General features: G+C 41.9%; 1 protein-coding gene across 3 annotated transcripts in view; it reads right to left on the reverse strand.

The window, feature by feature from the left end:
- The window catches only part of tmem117 (transmembrane protein 117), a 461344-nt gene that overhangs the window by 27015 nt on the left and 415960 nt on the right, over positions 1-18369 (reverse strand). The gene's annotated exons all lie outside the window — the stretch shown is intronic.

Below are 18369 nucleotides of genomic sequence, written 5' to 3' on the forward strand. Positions count from 1 at the left end.
AAGATTCATTTTCCTGGGGATATACTCAGCAAATCTATAATATAGTCATCATTATCATCAGTGATCACTCTTAGTCAATCTGGTGGTTGACCTGGTCACTTGTGGGACTTGAGATGACTGAAGAGGCTAATCTGTGATCCACAAGTCCTATTAGAGTGTTGGCAGGTGTAGGTCGATGAGATGATGGTGGAGGTAGCTGGTTGGGCCTTTCCCACTCTCTCCTACCTTGAAGCCGCTTAGTCTCAGCAGCACGGTGGATGTGTTCTTCAAGCTGTGCGGTCCTCTCATAGACAGTCCTTCTCCAGCTTTCCCTATCCTGTGCTAATTTCTCCCATCCATTCAGGTTAATGTGGCACTTCCTCAGGTGGATCTTGATATTGTCCCTAAACTATTTTTCCTGCCTTCCAGGAGTTGGCTTTGCATCTTTGAGTTGGCCGAACAGGAGTTGTTTCGGGAGGCGAGAGTCAGTCACCCGGATGATGTGGCCAACCCATTGCAATTGGTTTTGAGTCGCAATTGTTGCTATGGAGTTAATGTCAGCTTCTTCCAGGATGCTGGAGTTTGTGCACCTGTTCTTCCAGCTAACTCTCAGAATCTTTCGGAGGCAGCTTTTATGGTAAGTTTCCAGGGATTTTATGCACCTGCTGCATGTTGTCCATGACTCTGCTCCATATAGCAAGGAGAGGAGGACTATAGCTGTATTGACCAGAAGCTTAGTGCTGGTCTTGATATCCCAGTCTTCAAAACTCCTCTTTCTCAGCCTAGCAAAAGCTCCACTCGCACAGCCTATTTTGTGATTTATTTCAAGGTCAATGTTGGCTTTTTAAGAAAGCGGGCTGCCAAAATATGGGAAATGATCAGCGTTCTCCAGAAGGATGTTGTCAACTTGGATGGTTGCAAGATTAGGAGCTTGATTTGGAGCAGGCTGGTGCAGAACTTGGGTTTTCTTGATGTTTAGATCAAGTCCCAGGAGTTGTATGCTCTGCCTAAGGCATCCATTACGTACTGCAGATCTTCTTCAGAGTGAGCTATGATAGTGTTGTCATCTGCATATTGGAGCTCCATGATGGAAGAAGTTGACACATTGCTCTTTGCTTTGAACTTGTTAAGAGAGCCCTCTATCTGTCCTAAAGAGAATCTGGGCTCCTTGTGGGAGGTCTTGGCCTGTGTGATGAAGAATAGTTGCAATGAAAAGATCAAACAGAGTTGGGGCAATGATACACCCCTGTCTGACCCCGTTCTCGACCTTAAAAGGTGCTGTTTCAGAGCTGCTGTTGTTGATGACTGTTGCAGTCATATCATTGTGTAACAGCTGTAAGATCTTGAGGTATTTCTCCAGGCATCCAATTTTAGACAGTACTTACCAAAGGGCAGGACAATCCACAGAGTCAAGAGCTTTTGTAAAGTCTATGAAGGCTATATAAAGTGGGAGATTTTGTTCCTGGGCTTTCTCCTGCAATTGACGTGCTGTAAAAATCATGTCAGATGTTCCTCTGGCTGAGATTCAGGCAGGAAATCTGCCAGAGGTGAAAGCCAGTCACATGAAATTCGGGTGAGTACCTTTCCTGTTGTAGGGAGGAGGGAGATGTCAGCTCTGTCACCCCTTTTGAACAGTGTGACCAACAGAGTTCAGCTGGAATCTTCGCCTGATCCCTGATCTAGACAAGCAGGTCATGAATATGATTTAAAAGTTCTGTGCCTCCTTCCTTTAGGATTTCTGCTAGAATTCCAACAGGCCCAGTGGCCTTGTTGTTCCTTGCTTTCTTGCAAGCCAGCTGCACCTCTTTGATACTAGGAGGCTTACTAATGTCGTCCTTCCTAGGTCATTGTGGGAGCTGGTTGATGACTTCAATGTTAACAGTGGTGTTATGATTAAGTATCTCCTGAAAGTGTTCCTTCCATTGAGAATTGATGGCATCATTGTCCTTTAGCAGCCTTTGTCCATCTTTGGGGGTTTAGACCACGATGGTTAGGGCTATACACTGCCTTGGTGGCATTAAAGAAACCCTGGTATCACAGGAGTTAGTAGTCTGCTGTATTTGTATGGCCCCCTCAGTCCACCACTGATTCTTTATTTCCATTACTCTACGTTGGACTATGGCCTTAGCTTTGGAGTGGGCTTCTCTTTTTGCCTTGCAATTGATGTCCTTCTGTCAGGCACAGAAAGCTTTCCTTTTGTTATTGATTAGCTCTTCCATTTCATTGTCATTTTCATCAAACCAATCTTTTTTTTTGCTGGTCTTGTATCCAATGATGTTCTTACAAGTATCAAGGATGGTAGTCTTCAGTGAGGTCCAGTGTGCTTCACTGTCCTCCGGATATTGCGTTGGGAGCCTTTTGGAAAGGGCAGCCTGGAGATTTCGTACCTTCGCTGTGTCTTTCTGGCTGTCAATGCTGAACCTGGGATGGCTCAACTTCTTGTGCACTCTATTCTTCAGTGTGATTTTAATTTTCATTTGTGAGTGAGCACTGATCATGGCTCTTGTATTTACATCGCTGCGATCCCTCCACCGAACAATAGTAACTATAACAGGATCATTAAAGATCAGCCAGAGGGCAGAAGACAACAATCTGTGCAAATGCAAATATAAATAAATAGCAATAGATAACAAGAACATGAGATAATGAGATAAGGAGTCCTTAAAGTAAGATTATTGGTTGAAGGAACATTTCAATGATGGGGCAAGTGAGTGTAGCTGTCCCCTTCTATTCAAGAGCCTAATGGTTGAGAGGTAGTAACTGTTCTTGAACAAGTCCTGAGGCTCCGGTATCTTCCACCTGATGGCAGCAGTAAAAAAAACAGCATGCCCTGGATGATAAGGATCTCTGATGATGGATGCTGCTTTCCTACACCAGCGCTTCAGGTAGATGTGCTCAATGGTTGGGAGAGCTGTTGACCAATGAGAGACTATTGATTTTATTATTGACCAATGCGAATACTATTGTTTTTGCTACTGACCAATACAAACACTACTGATTTTACTGAAGAGAAATCTCAGAACATGCAAAATTCATTCAATCCCCTAGAAAATCCTACTGTATTTAGTGAGTGTACAGCAGATTCTAGTATTGTTTCTGCAGTACCTTTTGAATTATCCCTCTCCCAGCCATCTCTTATTATTATTTCAAAACAGTCAAATGGTCAAAAGCACCTCTGACAATGGAGCTCCCTCAGAGAAATTTCTGACAGAATTCTCTGTGCTAAATTAGATTCTTTAAATCCCTTTACTTACATGTTAGAATGTTTTGCAGCCTGATTCTGAATCTCATTATTACTTTTCCTCAGAACAGCAAGGGAACAAGGTGGACAAGGTTCCACACGGTAGGCTTATTCAGAAAGTTAGAAGGCATGGGATCCAGGGAAGTTTGGCCAGGTGGATTCAGAATTGGCTTGCCTGCAGAAGGCAGAGGCTGGTGGTGGAGGGAGTACATTCAGATTGGAGGATTGTGACTAGTGGTGTCCCACAAGGATCTGTTCTGGGACCTCTACTTTTCGTGATTTTTATTAACGACCTGGATGTGGAGGTAGAAGGGTAGGTTGGCAAGTTTTCAGATGACACAAAGGTTGGTGGTGTTGTAGATAGTGTAGAGGATTGTCAAAGATTGTAGAGAGACATTGATAGGATGCAGGAGTAGGCTGAGAAGTGGCAGATGGAGTTCAGCCCGGAGAAGTGTGAGGTGGTACACTTTGGAAGGACAAACTCCAAGGCAGAGTACAAAGTAAATGGCAGGATACTTGGTAGTGTGGAGGAGCAGAGGGATCTCGGGGTATATGTCCACAGATCCCTGAAAGTTGCCTCACAGGTGGATAGGGTAGTTAAGAAAGCTTATGGGGTGGTAGCTTTCATAAATCGAGGGATAGAGTTTAAGAGTCGCGATGTAATGATGCAGCTGTATAAAACTCTGGTTAGGCCACACTTGGAGTATTGTGTCCAGTTCTGGTCACCTCACTATAGGAAGGATGTGGAAGCATTGGAAAGGGTACAGAGGAGATTTACCAGGATGCTGCCTGGTTTAGAAAGTATGCATTATTTTCAGAGATTAAGGGAGCTAGGGCTTTACTCTTTGGAGAGAGGAGACAATGATAGAGGTATACAAGATAATAAGAGGAATAGATAGAGTGGATAGCCAGCGCCTCTTCCCCAGGGCACCACTGCTCAATACAAGAGGACAAGGCTTTAAGGTAAGGGGTGGGAAGTTCAAGGGTGATATTAGAGGAAGGTTTTTTACTCAGAGAGTGGTTGGTGCGTGGAATGCACTGCCTGAGTCAGTGGTGGAGGCAGATACACTAGTGGAGTTTAAGAGACTACTAGACAGGTGTATGGAGGAATCTAAGGTGGGGGCTTATATGAGAGGCAGGGTTTGAGGGTCGGCACAACATTGTGGGCCGAAGAGCCTGTACTGTGCTGTACTATTCTGTGTTCTATGTTCTATGTTCTATGAAATTTGTAAGTAAGGTAAGGCCATCAGTACAGACAGTGCTACGAAAGAAATACCTAACAACATTTCAGTAAGAGGGCTATTAGCTAGGTGAATGAACCAATATTACTTTCCAATAAGCCGATATACTAATCGCTAAAATTATCACCCTTCATATTTAATTTATTACATTTTACATGATTTTAGGCACTTTGCAGCTTGAACATTTTTCTGCAGTGCTCCCTCATGATGAATTCTTCTGTATTTTATCCAAATGGATCATGTGATATAATTGAATCACAGAATGAGTATTATCTCATTAAAATAGAAAATGGAAACAGAGGCCCAGATTTTAGATGTGCAAGCATTTTGAAACTGGCATTGTTTACCATCAACGCACCTGGAATTCTAGTCCATGTGCCATTACATGCAGAAGTCTGGGAACTGTGTCTCTGAGAGCAATTTTTTTCACCTGCACTCTCTTCAGAAAATACTGTTCTGATGTGACCTTGATGTATTTACAATCTGCTCTCACTGTTTAAACAAATCCTTTGTTTCATGAAGTTGTGAGTTTTAATGACTGACTACCCTACAGTTACTGGCTAGTAAACAATTCTAGCCTTAAAATATACATTCTATATGTGTGGATGGCCATTCAACAAGAATTGATACACAATATATATATTCCCTTCTCCATATGATTCCATACAATGTAGTGGCAGAAGAAACTTAAACACTTTATCAGGGCAACTGAGGTGAATGAACCAATAGGGCTTTCCATAAAGCAATATACTAATCATTAAAACAATCTTCCCTTCTTTGAAGTTCAAAGTACAATAATTATCAAATATGTATACAACCTAGGACTCATCTCCCAACAAGCGGCATGAACCAAAGAAACCCAAAAAGACATTAAAAAAGACTGTCAAACACCCAATGTGCAGAGAGAAAAAAAACAAATCATGCAAGCAATAAACACAAGCAAATAGCGTTCTGAACTGAAGTTCACGAAGAGAGTTTGTCCGTAGATCCTTAGTTTAACACAGAGCAGAGCAGCAAACTGAACGAACCTTGCCTTGGGCCCTGACATCCTGACCTTTCCAATCTGGGCTGGCACTTAAATCGTCGTCCAAACATCGGGTTGAGTCGCTTCGATGCGCTCTGGGATCTAGACCCCAATTCAGCCCGCACCCCACCTTTCCAATGAGGCCCAGAGCCTAAATCATCAGCCACACATTGGGTTCTGTCACTTCAATACACACCAGGACCTGCACCCCATCACCTCAATTCAGCTTGTACCCAATCTTTCTGATTCGGCATGGCGTTTAAAACGTCATCCAAACATTGGGTTCTGTGACTTTGAAATGCTCTGGGGCTAAATTATCACATTTTACATTAATTTTAAGGTACAATGCAAAGTACTTGAACATTTGCTGAGATGTCCCTCACTCATAAACTTCCCTGTATTTTATGCATTTATTCCAAATGGACAAGCCCCCACTACTTATTGAATGTTCCCAATGGCATGCAACTCAAGTAACCTCTGATGAACAAGTCCAGTTCTTGGCCTTCATGTGTGGCTTAGTTACTAAGCCCAGCAGAACCACTTCTACTGATGAGAGAAGGGACAAAGGCACCTTAAAACCAACTGCTTCGGACAGATGGGGCTCGTCAGTCATGGTTGGCAGCTCACCTAGGAGAAGGAAAACTCTGGTCTCAAGCCTCCACTGCCTTGTGGCTATACCCACTCATGGAGAAGGCTTCAGGAGTAAGCCCTGAAGGAGAAATCTGGAGCTGGAGTCCCTAAACCAGTCCAGCGTTGAGTTCAACGTTGACTGGCAACTCCTGTAACAGTGTTGGTGCCAAACTGTATTGGTCTCTGCTGTTCCTTTGGGTTCATCAGATGCGTGGAGAGGGGGAGCTTGCTCCCCATATTGCTCTACCCTGGCTTGCGTATCTAGACAGCAAGGATGCAACAACTATGCTTGACCTGGACCAACAGAGGCCTCTTGAGTCCAAATGGTTCATTTCATATAATCACGGAATCACTGAATGATTATAGCACTGAAGAGGGCTATTTGGTACATCATGTTCCCATTATGTCGACTTTGGTTTTCCAGTTTCATTCACTACTCCTTTCCTGTAGTCTTGCAAAGTTATTCTTCTGATATTTATATAACCGTATAACAATTACAGCACGGAAACAGGCCATCTCGGTCCTTCTAGTCCGTGCTGAACTCTTACTCTCACCTAGTCCCACTGACCTGCACTCAGCCCATAACCCTCAATTCCTTTCCTGGCCATATATCTGTCCAATTTAACTTTAAACGACAACATCAAACCTGCCTCAACCACTTCTGCTGGAAGCTTGTTCCACACAGCTACCACTCTCTGAGTAAAGAAGTTCCCCCTCATGTTACCTCTAAACATTTGCCCTTTAACTCTCAACTCATTTCCTCTTGTTTGAATCTCCCCACTCTCAATGGAAAAAGCCTATCCACATCAACTCTATCTATTCCCCTCATAATTTTAAATACCTCTATCAAGTCCCCCCTCAACCTTCTACACTCCAAAGAATAAAGACCCAACTTGTTCAACCTTTCTCTGTAACTTAGATGATGAAACCCAGGTAACATTCTCGTAAATCTTCTCTGTACTCTCTCTATTTTGTTGATATCTTTCCTATAATTTGGTGACCAAAACTGTACACAATACTCCAAATTTGGCCTCACCAATGCCTTGTACAATTTCAACATTACATTCCAACTCCTATACTCAATGCTCTGATTTACAAAGGCCAGCATACCAAAAGCTTTCTTCACCACCCTATCCACATAACATTTCACCTTCAGGGAACTATGCACCATTATTCCTAGATCCCTCTGTTCTACTGCATTCTTCAATGCCCTACCATTTACCATGTATGTCCTATTTTGATTAGTCCTACCAAAATGTAACACCTCACATTTATCAGCATTAAACTTCATCTGCCATCTTTCAGCCCACTCTTTTAACCCGCCTAAATCTTTCTGCAAGCTTTGAAAACTTACTTCATTATCCACAACACCATCTATTTTAGTATCATCTGCATATTTACTCATCCAATTTACCACCCCATCATCCAGATCCCTGAGAAACACCACTAGTCACCGACCTCCAATCAGACAAACAGTTATCCACCACCACTCTCTGGTGTCTCCCATCCAGCCACTGCTGAATCCATTTTACTACTTCAATATTACTACCTAATGATTGAACCTTCCTAACCAACCTTCTGTGTGGGACCTTGTCAAAGGCCTTACTGAAGTCCATATAGACAATATCCACTGCTTTACCCTCGTCAACTTTCCTAGTAACCTCTTCAAAAAATTCCAATAAGATTTGTCAAACATGACCTTCCACACACAAATCCATGTTGACTGTTCCTAATCAGACCCTGTCTATCCAGATAATTATATATACCATCTCTAAGAATACTTTCCATCAATTTACCCACCACTGACGTCAAACTCACAGGCTGATAATTGCTAGGTTTACTCTTAGAACCCTTTTTAAACAATGGAACAACATGAGCAATACGCCAATCCTCTGGCACCATCCTCATTTCTAATGACATTTGAAATATTTCTGTCAGAGCCCCTGCTATTTCCACACTAACTTCCCTCAATGTCCTAGGGAATATCCTGTCAGGACCCGGAGACTTATCCACTTTTATATTCCTTAAAAGCTCTAGTACTTCCTCTTCTTTAATCATCATAGTTTCCATAATTTCCCTACCTGTTTCTCTTATCTTACCCAATTCAATATCTTTCTCCTTAGTTAATACGGAAGAAAAGAAATTGTTCAGAATCTCCCCCATCTCTTTTGGCTCCACACATAGCTGTCCACTCTGATTCTCTAAGGGACCAATTTTATCCCTCACTATCCTTTTGCCATTAATATAATGGTAGAAACCCTTGGGATTTATTTTCACCTGTCTTGCCAAAGCAACCTCATATCTTCTTTTAGCTTTTCTAATTTCTTTCTTAAGATTCGGGAACAGCTTCTTTCCAACTGTGATAAGACTGCTGAACAGATCCTGACCCGGATCTGGGCCGTACCCTCCAAATATCCGGACCTGCATCTCAGTTTTTTTGCACTACCTTACTTTCCATTTTTATATTTTCTATTTATGATTTATAATTTAAATTTTTAAGATTTACTATCAATTTGTAATCCAGGGAGCAAGAAGTGCAGAATCAAATATCGCTATGATGATTGTACATTCTAGTATCAATTGTTTGGCAACATGAAGTATAAAGTATAAAGATTCTTTTTACATTCTTTATATTCCTCGAGCACCCCATATTCTCCATGCTGCCTATATTTATTGTAGATATCTCTCTTTTTCCAAACCCAGTTTCCAATATCCCTTGAAAACCATGGTTCTCTCAAACTTTTAACTTTTCCTTTCATCCTAACAGGAACGGAAAGATTATGTACTCTCAAAATTTCACCTTTAAATGACCTCCATTTCTCAATTACATTCTACCCATAAAACAAATTGTCCCAATCCACTCCTTCTAAATCCTTTCACATCTCCTCAAAGTTAGCCTTTCTCCAATCAAAAATCTCAACCCTGGGTCCAGACCTATCCTTCTCCATAATTACATTGAACCTAATGGCATTGTGATCACTGGGTCCAAAGTGCTTCCCAAAATATACCTCCGTCACCTGACCTATCTCATTCCCTAACAGGAGATCCAACACTGCCCCTTCTCTAGTTGGTATCTCTATGTATTGCTGAAAAAAACTATCCTGCACACATTTTACAAATTCAAACCATCCATCTACAGTATTTATCTACAGTATTTCCATCTTATAGGCACAATGAAAACTGCCTGCAACACATCAACAGGCAGTACATTAAGGCACAATTGTATAAATGTATAAATGGGTGCCACTTTAGCATAATGGTTAGTGCAACACTATTACTGTTAGGGCATTCCAGAGGTCGGAGTTCAATTCCGGCATCCTCTGTAAGGAGTTCTCCCTGTGGAATGCGTACTTTCCTCTGGGTGCTCCGGTTTCCCCTTACAGTCCAAGGACCTATTGGGTAGGTTAATTGTAAATTATCTTGTGATTGGGCTAGGGTTGAATTGGGAAGATGCAGCCATTTTGCACTGTATCTCTAAATAAACAAACAATTCAAATGAATAATTAACACAAGAAAATCTGCAGATGCTGGAAATCCAAAGCAACACACAAAAATGCTGGAGAAACTCAGCAGGTCAGGCAGCATCTATGGAAAAGAGTAAACAGTAAATACTATTGCATGACATCATAACAACTCTGTTGTAGGAAATATAGAAAAGAGAAAAGGTTTTGGGAGAAGAACCCTCGAACAATAAATCCCCAAGTCCCATATTTTAAAAGAAACAGCTTTTGCAGGCAAAAGCAGAAATTGAAGACAGGCAAGTCAGAATCAGAAATAATAATCTCCCCTCTGCTCTATCATCCTAACTCCAGTTTTCAGTCAGCTTCATCCAACTTAGCACAAAATGAAAATTCTAGTCTATGCCGGTTTCAAGAGAGGTTTAATGCACAGGGGTTGCAAATACAGGATCACAGAATCTGAAAGCTTATCTTGAAGACTGGGCAAATAACAAGTGTTCCTGAACGAGTGTAACAAGTCACAGAAATACTATAGCAGCCGCAACCCAGAACACCAGCAAGCTTGCTCACCGCGGCGTCTGACTGGCAACTAAAACTTGATCGTGGCAAGCAATTAAACTTCCTGGTCTTCATCACATCATCATCCCTCAAGCCTGACAGGACATTCTGTCAGAAACCTCGAAGCAGGTGGTCATGGTAGATTTGACATTTCCTTGCGAAGACTGTACTGAGGAGGCGTTTTGAGCGTAGGGAAGCCAAATACCAGGAGCTAGTACAGCAGTGGCAGAGACAGCGATGGAGGGCACGATGTGAGCCAACAGAGGTGGGGTGTAGGGGTTTTGTTGGCTGCTCACTCTGCAGAACCTACTCTCTCCTTGGGATTATGCGGGCTGCAAAGAAAAGAACCATCAGGACCATCACAGAGGTCGCTGAGCGAGCCTCCAGGTGGCTATGGATCAAGAAGTGTGATCCATGGACCAATGGTGATGGGACCCAAGCCAGGCCTGGCCAACCGTGGCTGGGTGAGAGTGTCTGATGTTGAAGGATCCAAAAGAGCCGGTGACCCCAGGTTACATCACTGATAATGTGTCCCGGCACATCCTAGGACGTAACTCAGCGTACTGGTGCCCATCATTACATTTACTTGTTCAACAATACTACTCCCATCTAGAAAACTGAAGTGCCAAAGTAACCTGAAGTACTAGTTAATTCAGAAACAAATTTCTCTTGGGTTACTTCATTTGAAAAATAAATTGCCAGCCATGTGATAGCTTTTATTCAGCAATAGCAAACTTGTACAGAGAAATAACGATGCTTTTTTTATGTTTTGAATACAAAAATTAGATTGTTTTGGTTTCGAAAATTATTCTCTTGGAATCTGGCTTCCTGCTAAGAGAAGCAACTTTTCAAAGTACCTGGAATTAACACTTTCAAATCATGATTTGTTTCTGATAGTAGAAAACTGGAATTACTGAAGGCACCTATGATTGCTGACGGTGATAGAGAATACTGTACATGTTTGAAATCCCAAAGAAAAGCAAACAGTTTTAGGGTATGCACAGAGAGATAGAAGTCACTGAGCTGAAATATTAGCTGTGTTTCTCTCTCTGCAGGTGCTGCCTATCCTCTTGAGTTTCTCCAGCATTTTCTAGTTTTTATTAATCTGGTAGGATAAGCTTTCTTCCAAAAGATTAGTAAGTATTGTTCACTCCACAACAAAGGAATCTAACCAACTTAAAATGAATAAAGATAATATTGTGCATGTGTGAACCAGTGGGACATTTGCCTTTCTCTTCAAGGACATTGGCTTTGTAACGGGTCATCAAAACCCTTCCTTGTGAATGAATTATAGATATATTACAATCACATGCCTTATCACTTATATAAATGTGGCTTCTCTTAACTATGAAAACAGATCAATATTTACTTCAGTGTAAATGTTAATTGGAAGCACATTCTGCTGTTTGATTCCATGAGGATTAATCTCTTAATTTTACATTCATGGTAGAATGGATCTATAATTTACAGGCCCCAGCCAACAGATTTTTCTACATGCCAGGATGGTACAACAGCAAGAAGCCTTGCCAAATGCAGTGTCTCCGTCTCCAAAAGTTTGGGGTTGAGCTTTTTATTTTGTAGGTACAATTTATTTAATCCCTGTTTTATTTATGTGATTGGATTTACTAAAACTGACACCTTGGATTTCACTGTTTGTAAGCAATTCAATACTTTTCATGATGTTCCTTTAATTGTTAGTTAGGTTTTCAATCACAACATTACCATTATTGCACTCGTTAATTAGAGTGAATGGAACTGCCAGTGTAAAATTAGTTAATTCAATGTTCAGCAAGTTTGAATCTATAATGTAAGTAAGTCTGCAATTCTTCCTTTCAGCTGCAAGGCAAATGCAGTATCTAGGGGAAACCTGATAACATTTATCATCAAATGTACTGAATTTTGGATTTTTAATTAAATCTTTTGATTTATTGTTGCACATGTTGGGACAAACATTATAGTGTCATAGAAAAGTACAGCACAGAAACAGGCCCTTTGGCCCATCTAGTCTGTACTGAACCTTTTAAGCTGACTACTCCCATCAACCTTATATTATGAAATAAATTTTAATTGAATTAAACTGGGTGAATCAAAGAGTGTGACTTAAATATCTGCTTAAGGGATATCTACGTATATGCAGTAAATATATAATAGCCCAAATCTTGACGGAGTGAAACACCTCACATTATAGATCTTCAGTTAGATTCTGGCACCCTCCAGTTTAGAGACTTCACATCATACGTTGCTGGAGATGTAAGTGGACCAAGGTATCTGAGACATCAGTTATCTGCTCTAACTGCTTGTCTCCTTAATCAGTTGCATATACAGATTGTTCAAAGTTCAAAGTCCATTTATTATCAAAGTATGCATACAATATACAACCTTGAGATTTGTCTTTTTTTACTGAGATACAGTGCAAAATAGAACTCATTACATACCCCACACAACAAAGACTGGCACACATCCAATGAACGAAAAATAAAGAACAAATTGTGCAAATAATAAAAAGGTAAACAAATAACACGGAACATTAACTGCAGAATTCCTGAAAGTGAGTCCACAGCCATAGAGCCAGTTCAGTGCTGAGGTCGGTGAAGCCGGTCTAGGAGCCCACTCTCTACAGTCCACAGTCATGAGGCCAGTTCAGCAATGAGGTCAGTGAAGCTGTTCTGGGAGCCCAATGACTGCAGGCCACGGCCATGGAGCCAATTCAGCACTGGGGCAAGTGCTGATGGTTGCAGCCACAGTCACGGAGCTAGTTCAGCACTGGGGCGAGTGCTGATGGTTGAAGGCCACAGCCATGGGGCCAGTTCAGCGTTGAGATAAGAGAACATCACAAAGCAGTGAGCTGAACACTGCTCCAACTTTTGTTCTCGCCCTTGATGCTTTGATCAAATCACGCAAATAATTTTTAAAAAGTAAGCATAAACACAAGGAACATGAACTGCAGAGTCCCTGAAAGTGAACCCACAGCCGCGGAGTGCATTCGGTGATGGGGTGAGCGAAACCCATCCAGTAGCCCGATGGCTGCAGGGCAACAACTGCTCCTGAACCTGGTGGCGTGAGACCCAAGACTCCCGCACCTCCCATTTGATGGCAGCAACGCAAAGAGAGGGAGAGCAGTCATACGCAGGCAGACAGCGATAAACACCTATCTTCCAACGATTTTAATCTTGCTTGATGCTTTAATCAGCACAGAGTAACAGAGTGTTGACCATGGGTTTGAGGAAGGGAATTACAAAGAAGAAGGATTTTTTAAAAAAATATTTGTTCACAGGATTTGGCGGTCAGCATTTACCTAACTGTGCTTTAACTGAAGAACCAATTAAGAGTCAAGCACATCAATGGGTCGAGTATTACGCCAGAGAATAGAACTAGAACGTATTGGTTATATATTACAAACATTTAATACTTTTGTAAATGTATTTGCTTTCTATAAATTTAACTCGAGTTTTCCAAGTATATTCCATTAAGACAAGGTAAGAATGACAAATTCACTCCTCTGATGGAAGTGTTTTTTTCTTTACAATAATCCAGTAGTTTTGGACTCATCATTGCTGATTACCAGTTTCAGTTAAAAAATTACTTCATTATTTAAATTAAAAATCTTCACCTGTTTTGGCTGATTTGAACTCATGTCTCTAATTTTTTATTTATTTTTAAATTATTGAAATACAGTGTGGGATAGGCTCTTCCAGCTCCTGGAGCCACACCGCCCAGCATTTCCCCCAATTTAACCCTAGCCTAATTACGAGACAATTTACAATGACCAATTAACCTACCAACCAGTAGGTCTTTAGACTGTGGGAAGAAACTAGAGCACTCAGAGGAAACCCACAGGGAGAACATACAAACTCCTTACAGGCAGCGGTGGGAATTGAACCCACGTTGCCTACATTGTGCTAACCACGATCCTACCGTGCCGTCCTCAATAGGCCAGTCATCCTGTAATTTAATCAGAATACTATCATGACCATGCCAAGAGAGAATTAGAGTTATCGGATACAGAAAGAAAAACAAAGACAAAGGGGAGAGGGAAAAGATAGACAGGAACATGCTATAATCTTTTAAACCCACTCGAAGAACAGATGGAACTGAATCCATCGACCAAAGGTTAGCACATATCTGCTAAACCATGTTGTTCCTCATGGTCAAGTCCCAAACATATTTATTTACCATGATGGTAGACATCTGTTATTCTGAGTTGGATGATCAGCCATGATCATACTGAATGGCGGTGCAGGCTCGAAGGGCCGAATGGCCTACTCCTGCACTTATTTTCTATGTTTCTATGTTTCTATGAAGCAAATCTGTAGGGGAGAATTCATTGCAACTTATCTCAATCTGAATAGATACCCAGGGCAGAATGAACACCAAGTTATATTGTTTACTTTGGATAAGTGCCAGAAGAACTCCAAACTATTTTTGTCAGGAATTGAGATATTGTACTAATCTTTAGTGAACTCACATGGTTTAACAGATGTGAGATTTACGTAGTTAGTGTCTGCTGATATGGAGTTGCTGACCAAGAACATTAATCAGTTGGTTAATGCAACGAGTGCAACATGATTTTTTTAAAATTTCATTAACTCAATCGATATTAACTAATAGATCAGACATGGTTATTCATCAGATAAACACTGGAAAGGCAAAATAAAAGCATCCTTATGAGATATAATTTCAGTCACTGATTAGAATTGAAGAAGTGTCTTTCACTGGCATCAAAATAATTATATTATGGAATATTCTTGGAGAATTTGAGTTAAACTTAAATAAGACAAATACATCTACAAAGTATTTAATATTTGTAAGGTACAGTTGCAGACATTACGTCCTAGTACTGTCCTTGGGCGAAACACCTACTATCTTTGCTTCAAATGTTTACACCTCCAGTGCATAGAGAGAGAGAAAGTAAATAGGCAGCCAACTAATTTCACATCCGTTCATGAAATGAGCAATCGGAAGTGTGGCATACATGGGGGAGGTGTGGGAGGGGTCAAGGCATTGAAAAGCTCGGCATTTGTCTAATATCCCAAAGGAGAACTTATGAAATGATAAATGACTCACAAAGTTAACACAATGAATGATTAAAAAAATCACAGGCTGAGTCCTTTCCCAAAATATTCTATCACAAGAAAGTTTTTTTTACACAGTGTAAAGTACTCGTACAGTACACCAGTTTCTTACTTAGAGTGGTGGGTGCCTGGGCTGGTGGTAGAGGCAGATACGTTAAGAGACACTTAGATCGGAAATTAATGTGAGGAAAATGGAGCTGTATGGACGTTGTCTAGGCAGAAAAGATTTGTTTAGTTAGCCATTTGATTACTAATTTAAATGGCTTGGCGCAACATGCCTTACTGGAATAGGTTGAGTGACTCGGCCTTTTCTCCTTGGAGCGGCGGAGGATGAGAGGTGACCTGATAGAGGTGTATAAGATGATGAGAGGCATTGACAGGGCCTGGGGCTGAAATGGTTAACATGAGAGGGCACAGTTTTAAGGTACTTTGAAGTAGGTACAGAGGAGATGTCAGGGGTAAGTTTTTTACGCGGAGAGTGGTGAGTGCATGGAATGGGCTGCCGGTGATGGTGGTGGAGGAGAATATGAAAGGGTCTTTTAAGAGACTCCTGGATAAGTACATGGAGCTTAGAAAAATAGAGGGTTATGGGTAACCCTAGGTAATTTCTAAAGTAAGTACACGTTCAGCACAGCATTGTGGGCCGAAGGGCCTGTATTGTGCTGTAGGTTTTCTATGTTTCTAACAATGCGGGTCAAAATGCTGTTCCTGTGCTCCACACCTCCCCCATGTATGCAACACTGCTTTGTGGGCTATGTTTTATGTAAAAGCAAAACCACAGAGCACTTATAGTAAATACATTTTGTCTTTCAGCATTATTTGTTTACATAAACACCAAGTTCAAAAGTTATGTCCTGAACAGCTAATACCAACAGGACCAGACTTCAGGAAAGCACCCTAGTTAGCAGTGTAATTAGCAGAACTTCCTATAAATTGGGAGTGTATTCCAAAGCTTTACAGAAGATCACAAGAGGCTAGGTTCTTTGTCAGTTCCTTTGTTTCAGTGATTTGCCCCTTTGTTTTTAGCCTCTCAAGATCCCGTGACCATGTGGGTTTCCTGCAGGTGCTCCAGTGTTCTCCCATACTCCAAAAAAGAACCAGTTGGTAGGTTAAATCTCATTGAAAGTTGTCCTGTGATTAGGCTAGGGTTAAATCAGAGGTTGCTGGTCAGCCCGGCTCATGGAGCTGGAAGGGCCTATTTTGTGGTGTATCTCAATAAATAAAAATAATAAATAAAATCAATAAAGGTCCCTTTTTATCTTCCTAATGACTCTAGAATTAAACCAAGCATAATTTTCACTGTTAACTACCAGTCAGTTTTGGACATTGACACTTTTTAATATTCTGCTATCGTTACAGTAAAGATGGCAGCAGCTTTCTGGTCGTCAAAAAACTAAGAGATCTGACTAAAATCATCACTAAAAATACCTTTTCTGGAATAAATTGTGTTAAATTATCGCTGCCAACAGTGAAAGAGGCAAGCAATGGCAAGGCGAGTTTGAGGGATAAGCCAAGATGGTGTGTTGCAGAATCGATGCAAATGGAGCTCTGATACGGGCCTGGGAGCGAGGCTGGATAACACTGGGCACTGAAAATGGAAGTCGGGATCTGGGCAGAGGAGATTCGGTGCCCATACAACAGGCTCTGGAGCAAGGTTGGATTGCTCCGGGCACTGAAAAGAGAAGTCGGGGTCTGAGCAGAGGAGATTCAGTGCCTGCACAGGCTGGATTGCTCTGGGAGTCAAGCTGATTTGAAGAGCTTGAGAGCAGCTTCGGGCTAGGCAGTGAGGACTGGGCCTGGAGCCTTTTGCTGCAGTGATGTTTGGGTCCTAGTGCGAGGTACGATACGTTGTTTGGAGAATTTAAACACCAGCCCAGATCGGAGGTGAGAGCTGATTTTGCTCACTCTCCACGATGTTCTCTCCTCGCTCCAGAGCACTATACCCTGTCACTGTTCCATTATTTGGTCAATTTAAACGCCAGCCCAGATAGACTGAAAAGACAGGAATCTGGGGCAAGAACCGATTTTTCTCTTTCTCCACAATGGTCTCTCTTTTCTCCATGGCACTGAAGCTATGAAGACCGCCCTGGCGGTTGTGTTCCATGCCAATTAATATGATGAATGGATAAGAGAGGCTTTGGGCCTACTCTGGGCTGCCCCAAGGTTCAGATCTGAGGACACAATTGGTTCAGATTGGTGTTGTTTGCTTCAATTGTTTGCATGATTTGTGTTTTTTTTATTCTTGAGTGTCAGGTGTTGGTCTCGGCTGGAGGAACTCAGCAGGTTGGGCAGCATCCGTGGAAAAGATCGGTCGACGTTTCGGGCCGGAACCCTTCGTCAGGACTGTAGAGGGAAGGGGCAGGGGCCCTATAAAGAAGGTGGGGGGAGGGTGGGAAGGAGAAGGCTGGTAGGTTCCAGTTGAAAAACCAGTAAGGGGAAAGATAAAGGGGTGGGGGAAGGGAGGCAGGGAGGTGATAGGCAGGGGAGGTGATAGGCAGGAAAGGTGAAGAAGGAATAGGGGAGAACACAATGGGTAGCAGAAGGACGCGGAACCAAGAGGGAGGTGGTAGGCAGCAGGGGAAGAGGGCAGAGTGACATAGGGATAGGGGAAGGGAATTACCGGAAGTTAGAGAATTCTATGTTCATACCAAGGGGCTGGAGACTACCTAGACGGTATATGAGGTGTTGCTCCTCCAACCTGAGTTTAGCCTCACCATGGCAGTAGGGGAGGCAATGTATGGACATATCTGAATGGGAGTGGGAAGCAGAGTTGAAGTGGGTGGCTACTGGGAGATCCTGTCTGTTTTGGTGGACGGAGCGGGGGTGCTCAATGAAGCGGTCCCTCAATCTGCGTCGGGTTTCACTGATGTAGAGGAGGCCGTACCGGGAACACCGGATGCAATAGATGACCCCAACAGACTCACAAGTGAAGTGTTGCCTCACTTGGAAGTACTGTTTGGGGCCCTTATTTTTATTTTTTCTCTTTAATTGGGTTCTTTCAGGTTTCTTGCTTGGTGGCTGGCTACCTGCGAGCAAACAGATCGCAAGGTTGTATAATTTATACATTTTTTGATAATAAATGTACTTTGAACTTTGTATTGTGAGGCCACATATTGTTGCAAGAGTATTGTGACCTAGGAGTTTTAAAATAATTGAGGTAAGATCT

The sequence above is a fragment of the Mobula hypostoma genome, chromosome 9 (assembly GCF_963921235.1).
Source record: "Mobula hypostoma chromosome 9, sMobHyp1.1, whole genome shotgun sequence".
Classification (NCBI taxonomy): Eukaryota; Metazoa; Chordata; class Chondrichthyes; order Myliobatiformes; family Myliobatidae; genus Mobula; species Mobula hypostoma.